Raw genomic sequence first — 13,266 nt, 5'->3', positions numbered from 1 at the left:
GTTATGAGATAAAAAGTACACATGCTGAGTATGTCAAATTATGGTGGAATGGCCACAGTTTGGAGAACTATAAGAAAGAGGGTATTTTCCCTAGAGGACTTAGAGTTCAGATCTTTCCTTCCTGGGAAGTTTCCGAACAAGAAAAGAAAGATTGGGAATTGGGGCTTGGAAAGTGCTCCATTATTATTATAGACATGCTCTTAAAGCATGATAAAGATCTGTTACCCAAACTTAAAGAGAGGATTAATAGTCTGTTGGGCCAGTTGAACAAGTTTGATAGTGTTAGACTAGTACAACCCTTCCTGCAACAACTTGATAAAGATGTGCAACAAGTAGAAAAGGTGACTATTGAAAACAAAAAGACAAAGTTAATAAGAGATAGAAATGACTATGCATCTGGGAAGGCCTTCAGGTGGAAGCATCGGGGTAACAGAAAAGGCCAGGGCTATGAACAACCGAGACGACCTAGAAGAGTGAAAAAACCAAAACCGGTTGACCCAAAACAACCTACATCTAATGTCCCACAATATACATCTCTGTCTGAAACAAGTACTGATTTTTTAGAAACAGAAAGCGAGGCAGAAGGGGCGGCCTTGCTTTCAAACGAAAGAGGGATAAACAGCCCCGGGGATTTCTCCAACAAGAGGAGAAAGCTGAATGTGAGCCCAGGGGAATTGAGGAGATGAGTACCCTCCAGGTCATTAATTTAACAGACTACCAGCTTAGCCCGGCCCAATTAAGTGTCTTACAGAGAGGCCTTAACTTTTCTCCAACTAAAAACATGGACGTCTTTGAAGTGGTTAAAGATATATATTTGTTTTGTCGAAGACTAGCTTTGAAACGTTTATACCATCGGGAAAGTAATGAACTGGATGTGCGAACACAGCAGATTGTTGATCTCCCGGATGAAAATGACAGACAAGTGTTTGAGGACCTCATGGACTTGCTGAGTGAGAATGAGAACAATATGGGGTCTGATGGAGAGAAGACCGCAAGAGGTATGTTCAAACCAAAATCTACTTTTCTACCTAATCTGTCTCTTTTTCCACAAATAAAAATATTCTTTGATCTGGTGGTTCAGGACATAGAGAGTTTAACTGCACAACGTCCCCATACGTCCAATCTAACTAGGTAAGAGAATGTTGCCATTTCTGAACTATCCACTAGAGACGATTTTGTCATCCGTGAGGCGGATAAGGGTGGGAATATTGTGCTGTGGCCGACCAGTGATTACCTGAAGGAAGTAAAAAGACAATTAGGAGATAGAAGATACTACAAACGCCTTTCTGGCAATCCAACAGCTCAATTTAATACGGAACTCAATCATCTTTTAGATGAGGCCAGAGAGAGGGGTCTGATCTCCCAGAAGGAAAAGGGTTTTCTTACAGTTAAAGAACCAGTAATTCCAACATTTTATCTTCTGCCCAAGGTCCATAAGAATTTAGAGTGTCCACCTGGCCGCCCCATCGTTGCGGGGATAGGCAGCCTCATTGAGAAGGGGTGTAGTTTTCTGGATTTCTTCCTACAGGAACATGTTACTCTGGACTCGTATGTCCGGGATTCATTGGACCTGATTACTAAACTCAATCACATTTCTTTTCCAACAGGTACTTGTTTTATATCGCTTGATGTGGAATCTTTGTATACAAACATCCAACATGATGATGCGTGTCAAGCAGTCCATTATTTCTTGTCTACCACCACAACAGGTAGAGCGGAATTCAATCTGTTCTTGATTAGTCTTCTAGAATTTATATTGGCCCACAATTTCTTTGTTTTTGATGGACAATTCTTTTTACAGACCCATGGTGTTTCCATGGGGGCAAAGTGTGCCCCCGCCATCGCCAACCTTTTTCTTGGGTGGTGGGAGCGGGAGACAGTATGGGGTCCCTCGTTGGAACGGTACCACCCTAACATTTTGGGGTGGTACCGTTTTATAGATGACATTTTGATTCTCTGGGAGGGCCCCGAAACAGTAGCCAGGGAATTTATTCAGGAATTGGGGCAAAATAACATGAACATTGTTTTAACATCTAAGATTTCACCTGTCTCTGTGGATTTTCTGGATTTGCATCTTTATTTTACAGACAATGGGCAAATAGGAAGTACTCTTTTCCGAAAAACCACTGCAGTTAATTCTTTATTACACTATGGATCCTTTCACACAAAGCAGCTAAAGAACAACATTCCTACGGGACAATTCCTGCGAGTTCGAAGGAATTGCTCTGAGGAGCTGGAATTCGAGCGACAAGCAAAGGATTTGGAAATGAGATTCCTACAGAGGGGTTACCCCGAACGGACGGTCAAACAAGCATACCAGAGAGCTAAACACTCCAGACGGGAAGAACTCCTATACGCAAAGAAAAAACGGACCAGCTCTACGGTAAGGCTCTGTACCCCATACAACACAAGGTGGGATGATCTAAAGTGTATTTTGACAAAACATTGGCCAATTCTACACACTGACCCAGTTTTGGGGAAGTTCATCACAACCAGACCGACTTTAACAGCCAAAAAAGCACCTACACTCAAGGACCGTCTGTGTAGGAGCCATTTTCAACAACAATCCAGCACACGTCTGGAAACCAAGGGAAGATTTCCCTGTGGATGGTGCAGTATTTGCCCCTTGATGAGACCTACTAAGGAAGTAGTCAGCCCCAAAACATTTAAAACACACCGTATTGAGGAGTTTATCAACTGCCAGACAGAAGCAGTCATCTATTTGTTAAGGTGCCCATGTGATCTATATTATGTGGGTCAAACCAAAAACAAACTGAAAACACGCATTCAGAAGCACCTCTCGACCATTCGTTTGGCAGAGAGGGACTTCCTAGAAGGTAAACCCCTTACCCCTGTGGCAGATCATGCGTTAAAAGCACATGGGGGATTGACAACTGGTTGGACAGTGTGTGGTTTAAAACGTGTATTTATGTCTTCCAGGGGCGGCAATATTGTTACGTCACTATTGAGACATGAAACAAGATGGATTTTCGACTTAGGCTCAAAATCACCGGTAGGTCTCAATGAGGATTTTTCCTTTTTGGGTTTTCTACACTAAATACTTACCTGACCGGTGATATCCTTGGTGAGTGGGTTCACTGGCTTGGATCACACCCATGATGCCTTTTTTTCGCTTTGTTGTGTCTCTTTTTGGTTCCTTTGCTTCTGACATTCTGGTTCTGCTCTGTGATGCTGTGACCTTATGTTTTTGGAATTTGTGAGTAGTTCCATTTTTACCATATTTACTATCATACACCCGTCTATAAATTTTCCTGGGGTAATCTCTCTGGTTATTGTTATGTTATTTTATTGGATACTTTCTTGGTACCTTTGTGAAATGGTCCACATTGGTGATTTTATATGAGTGGTTTCATCCATTTATTTGACATGCTTATTCAATATGTTTACTAACGTTTACTCTTCCTGTAGGATCTCTGAATTCTGGATTGTTTCTGATTTGCCTATGCTGATGCATGATAACAGTCTACAGTGTTCTTCCTTGCCCCTCTGGCGTCTGTGGAAAAAGTTCTTTGGACGGAGCTTCCTGTGCCCTATTTTATGTCTATACATATAATGTACATTCTTATGTGTAAAGTTTTGTTATACGATATGGGTTTTTCCCTATTGATGTATTTGAAACTGCAGTAATATCAGGTTTGTCCACTAGATGGCAACATTTGACTATTTACATTTCTATTGAGATAGAGATCTGCTTGTTTTCTTGTATTTTTGACCATTATATTTATTATAGGTTATTAGTCCTATTCATTTATTTATTTGTTTACCCCTTCTTTATTCATATGAGGGATTTATCTTTTCTTTTGTTTCTGTCATGGGGCGTACTATCCTTATACTATAGCCTTATTAGCCCCGTTCAGTATTTCATCTATTTTCCGGCACTACATTTCCCATGAGCCTTGTGAGCTGAGGGAGGAAGCGGGGCGGCGTCTATTGACGTTGCTTCCGGTTCTTTCTAGTGCGCGGCCGCGCACACAACATTTTAGCATAGTGGCTTCCCCCTCCCCGCCCACATATGTCCTGTACTTAAAGCCGGCTATTCACGTAGGTCCTTTAGCCCAGTCGAAGCTGCGCATTTAGGCAGCGAATCGCGACGGCGTCCGTGGGGCACCCCATTCCCTTGCCTGACATTCCGATATCCTGGTAAGCTCCAAGCCCTGTCTATTTTTACACTACTTAGCACTGCGTTGCGCTTTACCTGCTTCTCACTATTTGCACATCTGCTTATATCCTTTCACATTTGCCTATATCCTTCTTGGATGGGTGGAACCCTTATCTCATCCTCGTCTTTTGCACTATGCACTTTACTTATTGTTACACTTTTTGCACATGCTTGGCTGACAGCTTGCCAAGGGATCTTTGATCTCTGCTATATACACTGTCATACTCCGTTAGCTCACACTTGTGTATTTATTTAGGAGTTGGTTGCAGGCTTTGTGGCTATATGAATTATTTTGTTTATTTATCAATATTATCATGTGCCCCATGATCTACTGTTTTTAGTGTTTTTAATTTTGTATACTGAATAAAATTTGTTGATTATTGATTATTCAATTGAGTGGTGCGGTTTTTAGGGAACTACTTTTCTCCTTGTTTTGTACTTTTTGAAAAAAAAAACAATAAAAATCAATTTCCGCTAACTTTTGACAAAAAATAAAATCTTCTATGAACTCGTCATACACCTAACAGAATACATTGGGGTGTCTTTTCTAAAATGGGGTCACTTGTGGGGTTCCTATCCCGCCCTGGTATTTTATGGGCCCAAAACCGTGAGTAGTCTGGAAACCAAATGTCTCAAAATGACTGTTCAGGGGTATAAGCATCTGCAAATTTTGATGACAGGTGGTGTATGAGGGGGCGAATTTTGTGGAACCGGTCATAAGCAGGGTGGCCTTTTAGATGACAGGTTGTATTGGGCCTGATCTGATGGATAGGAGTGCTAGGGGGGTGACAGGAGGTGATTGATGGGTGTCTCAGGGGGTGGTTAGAGGGGAAAATAGATGCAATCAATGCACTGGGGAGGTGATCGGAAGGGGGTCTGAGGGGGATCTGAGGGTTTGGCCGAGTGATCAGGAGCCCACACTGGGCAAATTAGGGCCTGATCTGATGGGTAGGTGTGCTAGGGGGTGACAGGAGGTGATTGATGGGTGTCTCAAGGTGTGATTAGAGGGGGGGAATAGATGCAAGCAATGCACTGGCGAGGTGATCAGGGCTGGGGGTCTGAGGGCGTTCTGAGGGTGTGGGCGGGTGATTGAGTGCCCTAGGGGCAGATAGGGGTCTAATCTGATGGATAGCAGTGACAGGGGGTGATTGATGGGTAGCTAGTGGGTGTTTGGAGGAGAGAACAGATGTAAACACTGCACTTGGGAGGTGATCTGATGTCGGATCTGCGGGCGATCTATTGGTGTGGGTGGGTGATCAGATTGCCCACAAGGGGCAGGTTAGGGGCTGATTGATGGGTGGCAGTGCCAGGGGGTGATTGACAGGTGATCAGTGGGTTATTATAGGGAAGAACAGATGTAAATATTGCACTGTTGAATTGATAAGGGGGTCTGAGGGCAATCTGAGCATGTAGGCGGTGATTGGGTGTCCGCAAGGGGCAGATTAGGGTCTGATCTGATGGGTAACAGTGACAGGTGGTGATTGATGGGTGATTGATGGGTAATTAGTGGGTGTTCAGGGTAGAGAACAGATGTAAACACTGCACTTGGGAGGTGATCTGACGTCGGATCTGCGGGCGATCTATTGGTGTGGGTGGGTGATCAGATTGCCTGCAAGGGGCAGGTTAGGGGCTGATTGATGGGTGGCAGTGCCAGGGGGTGATTGACAGGTGATCAGGGGTATAGAGGTATACAGTACACAGGGGGGGGGGGGTCTGGGGAGAATCTGAGGGGTGGGGGGGTGATCAGGAGTCCCCAGGGGGTAGTTAGGACCTAAACAAAAAAAATAGCGTTGACAGATAGTGACAGATAGTGACAGGGAGTGATTGATGGGTGATTAGGGGGGTGACTGGGTGCAAACAGGGGTCTGGGGGGTGGGGGGGGGGTCTGAGGGGTGCTGTGGGCAATCAGGGGGCGGGGGGGGGGGAAATCAGTGTGCTTGGGTGCAGACTAGGGTGGCTGCAGCCTGCCCTGGTGGTCCCTCGGACACTGGGACCACCAGGGCAGGAGGCAGCCTGTATAATACACTTTGTAAACATTACAAAGTGTATTATACACTTTGTATGCGGCGACCCGGGTGCTAGTAACCCTCGGGTCACGAATGACGCGATCGCGCCGCCCATGCCCCTACAAGGACCGCCGCCTTTGGGCATGAGCTGGTCCTTGCGGGGTCCACTTTCCGGCCGCCTCTGTGCGTTAGGCGGTCGGGGAGTGGTTAAACCGGCTCATCAATTTCCATTGCTGCTTGCTTTCATCTGCTATACTTATGGAAACATGGCCTCAGATCATCATGTCATCATGAGACCTCCACAACTTAAGCAAGGGAAAAGGGAGGCGAATGCGCCCTGTTAAAATGTTAAAAGCTGCAATTAGCAACTATAGACGGTAACTCGGGCAACCAAGCCTTAAAGCCACCATTTACCATTAATAGCCACTTTTAGCCACAGTTTTTCATTTATAGCCACTAATTGTGGCTAGTTAAGTACCATGGGTGGTTTGGAGGGTGCTACGGTTAGGCAGAGGGGTACGGCGTAGCTTGCAGATCATGGTCCTGGACAATTGCATACATCATATGTTTTCTGTATCTAATAATGGGATGTTGTTTACAACGATAAATCCATTTGAAGATTTGTGAACGGTTTTTACAAAAGAACTTTTTGATACATTAAAATTTAAGATCATCTTGAAACTGTGTCTCTTCAAAAATATTTTCTGCTATACAGTGGAGGAAATAATTATTTGACCCCTCACTGATTTTGTAAGTTTGTCCAATGACAAAAAAATGAAAAGTCTCAGAACAGTATCATTTCAATGGTAGGTTTATTTTAACAGTGGCAGATAGCACATCAAAAGGAAAATCGAAAAAATAACCTTAAATAAAAGATAGCAACTGATTTGCATTTCATTGAGTGAAATACGTTTTTAAACCCCTACCAACCATTAAGAGTTTTGGCTCCCACAGAGTGGTTAGACACTTCTACTCAATTAGTCACCCTCATTAAGGACACCTGTCTTAACTAGTCACCTGTATAAAAGACACCTGTCCACAGAATCAATCAATCAAGCAGACTCCAAACTCTCCAACATGGGAAAGACCAAAGAGCTGTCCAAGGATGTCAGAGACAAAATTGTAGACCTGCACAAGGCTGGAATGGGCTACAAAACCATTAGCAAGAAGCTGGGAGAGAAGGTGACAACTGTTGGTGCGATTGTTCAAAAATGGAAGGAGCACAAAATGACCATCAATCGACCTCGCTCTGGGGCTCCACGCAAGATCTCACCTCGTGGGGTGTCAATGGTTCTGAGAAAGGTGAAAAAGCATCCTAGAACTACACGGGAGGAGTTAGTGAATGACCTCAAATTAGCAGGGACCACAGTCACCAAGAAAACCATTGGAAACACATTACACCGCAATGGATTAAAATCCTGCAGGGCTCGCAAGGTCCCCCTGCTCAAGAAGGCACATGTGCAGGCCCGTCTGAAGTTTGCCAATGAACACCTGAATGATTCTGTGAGTGACTGGGAGAAGGTGCTGTGGTCTGATGAGACCAAAATAGAGCTCTTTGGCATTAACTCAACTCGCTGTGTTTGGAGGAAGAAAAATGCTGCCTATGACCCCCAAAACACCGTCCCCACCGTCAAGCATGGGGGTGGAAATATTTTGCTTTGGGGGTGTTTTTCTGCTAAGGGCACAGGACAACTTAATCGCATTAACGGGAAAATGGACGGAGCCATGTATCGTGAAATCCTGAACGACAACCTCCTTCCCTCTGCCAGGAAACTGAAAATGGGTCGTGGATGGGTGTTCCAGCACGACAATGACCCAAAACATACAGCAAAGGCAACAAAGGAGTGGCTCAAAAAGAAGCACATTAAGGTCATGGAGTGGCCTAGTCAGTCTCCGGACCTTAATCTAATAGAAAACCTATGGAGAGAGCTCAAGCTCAGAGTTGCACAGAGACAGCCTCAAAACCTTAGGGATTTAGAGATGATCTGCAAAGAGGAGTGGACCAACATTCCTCCTAAAATGTGTGCAAACTTGGTCATCAATTACAAGAAACGTTTGACCTCTGTGCTTGCAAACAAGGGTTTTTCCACTAAGTATTAAGTCTTTTATTGTTAGAGGGTTCAAAAACTTATTTCACTCAATGAAATGCAAATCAGTTGCTATCTTTTATTTAAGGTTATTTTTTCGATTTTCCTTTTGATGTGCTATCTGCCACTGTTAAAATAAACCTACCATTGAAATGATACTGTTCTGAGACTTTTCATTTCTTTGTCATTGGACAAACTTACAAAATCAGTGAGAGGTCAAATAATTATTTCCTCCACTGTATATCCTTGTTCTCACATGATCATGATCCTGGGCCATGAGGACATCTGGGACCCAGCCTGTTTTGCATACATGTGTGTGTTAGTTTTTAAAACCCTACAGGTAAGTTAGCTTTTAAGTCACATAATAGTGGTAGTGGCGGGGCCTGGAGACTGGCAGCCACATAATTGCATTATTATGTAAAACTGGGGTTGCCCTTTAGTTTAGAGGTAATACCCTCTTTCCCTGAAATTAAGACATCCCCTGAAAGTAAGCCCTAGCAGGAACTTTGTGCATGCTCGAAATATAAGCCCTATCCTGAAAGTAAGCCCTAGCGGCAGTAATGGGAAAAAGTACAGCAACTTGTGTTTTTATGGGAGCTGATGGTCTCACAGGCAGGACCAAGGCTCCGTCATTGGACCAATTGCTGCACTCGCTGCTATTTAGAGAGTGAAGTGATTGAACCAATAACCAAGCCATTGTCCCGCCTACAAGATCATCGGCTCCAGTAAAAAACACACATTTCTGTACGTCTTCCCCATATGCTAAAGATTGGGGACACAGCAGCATGGAGCTGGGGAAAGAAGAGGGTTAAGGGGACATTGCAGGACAAGGGGGACAGCGTGGCATGGAGCTATGGGAAAAAGGAAGATGCAGGGGGACATCAGAGGACACAAGGGACACTAATACCTTTAGCCGTAAAGCCTTAAAGCGGACCCAAACCAAACATTTTTTTAATTCAAAATATTTAGTTTCACCACTCTAACACATACAAAGATAAATAAACACTCCTTCAAGCCTATGAGCATTTCAGTGCATGCTTTTCACCCTTCTCCTTTAATAACTAGTGTTATACTGGGGGCAGCCATTAGCAATTTCTCCATTGCCGGACACTACCTACGCCAGCATTTTGCCGGATTTTGTCCCGGCAATTTGAAAGGAAGGGAGGGGTTTCTCTAAAACATGTAAAATATTTTAGATTTGTCATCATGTAGCTGAAAAAAGGCTGCTATTTATTATTATAATTTAGAAAATACATTTTAGTTCTGAAATCTTGTATTTTTAATTTGGGTCCACTTTAACAAGCATTCAGCATATCAGGTGTTTCTGACATTATTATCAGATCTGAGATTAGCTGCATGCTTGTTTTTGATGTGATTCTGACACTACGGCAGCTAAATAGACCAGTAGGGCTGACAGGCAACTGGTATTGTTAAAAGGAATTCAATGTCAGCCTCCATACACGTCTCACTTCACGTTCCCTTTAAACTAATTTTTTTCTGATAAGCATATTTTAGGCCATTCTCCTTTAACCTCGTAGCCAAGTTGTACGCCTCTAGGTATACACATTGGGCATGATTCACAAAGCTTTTTCTCCCGTTTCCCCTCGGTTTTCGCCTTATCTATGTTACATTTTAAGCTCCCAAAGTGCAAAAATATAATAAAATTAAGGTAAGAAAAGTAATATTGACATGAATTTAATCAGGAACATTACTTTGATTATTTTGCTTTGTTATCAATTAGGTGATCAATAAGTAATGTATGAGACGTTCTGTAAATAGAGCCCATAGTGTAATACCCCACATCCTGTTTCCTCCCTATTCCTCTAGAATAAATTGTAAATTTGCAAGGGCAGGGCCCTCTCACCATTCTGTGTCTTGGAAACTGCTATACAATTTATTCATGTTACATTTGTCACTGTAATTACTATGTCTACCCATTCTGTATTATGTACCAATGTCTATATATTTTGTGTATACCGTTGTCTGTATTATTATGTATCCCATGTTTGTCTCTTACTCTGTACTGTGCCACAAAAAAGGTTGGCGCTTGATAAATCAATAATAATATTTATATGTCCCTAATGGGCAGGAATAGAGATTCAGCAACATTGCTGGACTATAAGAAACACCTTATGTATTGTATGCTGTGTATTGTGCTTGCTTTCAGATTATTATACATTTTACTAAGCTAAGTACTGTCCATAGAGTTGCTGAGACAATTATCTTAAAACAAATTTAAATTGATTACACACTTCAGAGGTATTACCTGCAATGGCAACTCATGATGTGGAAAGTGGGGAGGGGGGGGATCAGTGCGTCTTATGGTCTGAATAATACATATTCGAACTGGCACCTGGTGTCCCCCTATAAGCGTCTGCTGCAGCATCTGCTGCCACTGGACCCCAATTGCCATCGATCTCAGTCCTCCTAAACTACGGCTTTGCTTGTGTATTAATGTGCAGTTCAATCTCTAACATAGGTCACCGCTACTCAGCGAGTGTTCCTATTGGAGCCTCTGTCCCACCTGCGAGTCCATTGGCTCAGATTAACAAATGGGGATGGTGGTGATGCTTTCTTCTGAAGGAATAATATGTTCTCCTATGTCCCTCCTCTGGGCCGCGTGGTCCCGTGACTGAACTTCATATTAACTTACAAGTAAAACTGTACTGTAGGAGGGGAACATGGGGATAGAGGGAACAAGGAGATACAGGAGGACACGGGGGAAGAGGAGGACACAGAAGGACACAAGAGGGAAACATAGGAGGGCACAGGGGGGATACGAGGTACAAGGGGAACATAAGAGGTACTAGAGGGAGAAGTTCTACAAGACGCCCATGGACGCACCAGGTCCAGATTTAGAATAATTTTTTTTCCCTGTGGTTTTTCTCCTAGGTGCATCAAATGCCAGTAGAGTCTTATGGTCTGTTATCTTCTGTAGTCCCCCAAAACACTTGCAAGTTTACCGGTAAGTTTTAAAATGGTTTTAATCTTCTGCCAAAACTATTGGATTTTAGAAAATGTTTGCCACAGGTAAATGACCACAATTTTTATTACATCCCCAACAATTTGGCTTGTTAATGACCTTAGGTTGGAGTAATTGTAGCTTTCAAGATGGACCATACTGATTTTAATATCTTTGACCATAGTTCATCACTTACAGTTATTTTAAGGTCTATACTCTTTATTTTGCATCCTAATAATGTTTTGGAGATTTGTCGCGCCAAAACCTTTCAGTATTTTAGAGAGAGAATTTTATGAAGTTTTCTTTCTAGCAGAAACCATTCCTTGACTTTAATAATGTTTCTCAAAGTGGGCATTTAGATTTCTTAAATTGTTCCTTGAAATTTTTGAGCTGATTTTCTCAGATTGTTGTAGTGCATAAGACATTGTTTTAGCTACAAATCTGTGAGATTTTTCTAATATCTAGGACAATTCTGTTTTGCCTGAACCATCCCAGAGTAGAAAGAGGAGGATGTGTAATTTATTTTTTTATATGGTATGGGAAGGGTATGCTGACAATCCTGTTCAATGCGTTGTTATTTTTGGTGCCAAGAAAGTGCAATATTGACTTCATAGCATGTCAGCTCCATGGTTATCTATAGATTGTGGCTCTTAAATAAATGCCGTACTAATTATCTATCAACACCAATACCCTGGTAGCAGTTGTAAACTTATCCAGTGCACCTAGACCACCATATTGTTTATGGCATGTTCATTTCTTGTATGTGCTTCTAGGACATTTTTTTTCTCCATATAAATTCTTGAAAAGTTTTTCTCCACAATTTAAACCAATCTGTGGGTAAAAAATAAGAATATCTTGTAATAGAAACAACATTGTAGGCCATCTAATAATTGCTATTCTGCCTAGAATATTATAATATGGTTTATCCCAAGATGCCAGGTTTTTTTTTTGCTGACTTTTAGCAGTTTATCATTGTTTAATGTATATACCTTGCCAAGGTTTAAAATCATTTTCACCCCTTTGTTATTTGATGTCTTGATGATCTCATAAAAAATTTGCTGGTTTCCTTGATTGACGATTTGGTTTTGGGATTGTGTCTAATAAACACAACTTGTTTTCATTAATTTTGAAATCCAATGTAGAAGTAAAGCTTGTAGACTAGATGGTTCTGTAAACTTGCACCCTTGTCGACATAACAGGAAATAGATCAGAGGTCACAGTGCTGTATGGTGGTTTCAACACATTTCCTTAAGCACAAAGTTGTCCAGAGCTGTCATTTAGGCTTTAAGCATGTAACTGAACAGCCCCGAGAACCAGCTCAATAGTAGGCCTTTAGATCCCAGTATGCCTTTGCTCGAATTACAGAGCCACCATTGGAAAGAAGGTCAGGTGCTCTAAACAGTTTTTCTCAAAATCACTGTAGCATGTGTGGGGGGCAGGGTGTGTAGGAGAACAATAGGGATGGCCTGTGGTTGCCGAGATGATCCAACAGTTCGTATTTCTCAACGATGCATCTGAGAGGATCAGTGGCCGCTGTACACACTCTAGATTTTCGGCAGGGGGCACCGACTGCCAAGAACCATCTAGACTACAAGGCTTAAAGCATACCTGAAGTTACATGAAGACACATTGGGCTAGTAACATTATGAGATATGCAGCTTGCTTCATCATGTATAGCTACCTGTATTCGATCCAGCTTGCATCTTCTAGTGTCCGGTGCAGCTTTTTGAACTAGCCACTATAGCGCCAAGTTCACTGCAGTAACATGACAGTGAGCCTGAAACTAGCAGCCAGTTCAGAAGCTGCACAGGACACTAAAGAATGCAAGCCGGACAGGTAGCTATACATGCTGAAGCACGCTCTGCAGCGCACTCTACACCTGCCCGAATTTTCCAAATCACGTTCTGCATGGAGGTGACATCGGCACATGGGGGAGCGGTGTTTGTGCAAGAGGGCTTATCCGGGCATGTATACTGAACCTCGCACGTTTATTTTCAGTTCTGCTTTAAGAACTTATGCGGTGTCCACAGC

Source organism: Hyperolius riggenbachi, chromosome 3 (genome assembly GCF_040937935.1).
Source record: "Hyperolius riggenbachi isolate aHypRig1 chromosome 3, aHypRig1.pri, whole genome shotgun sequence".
NCBI classification, from domain to species: Eukaryota; Metazoa; Chordata; class Amphibia; order Anura; family Hyperoliidae; genus Hyperolius; species Hyperolius riggenbachi.
Note: the sequence above shows the minus strand (reverse complement) of the source record.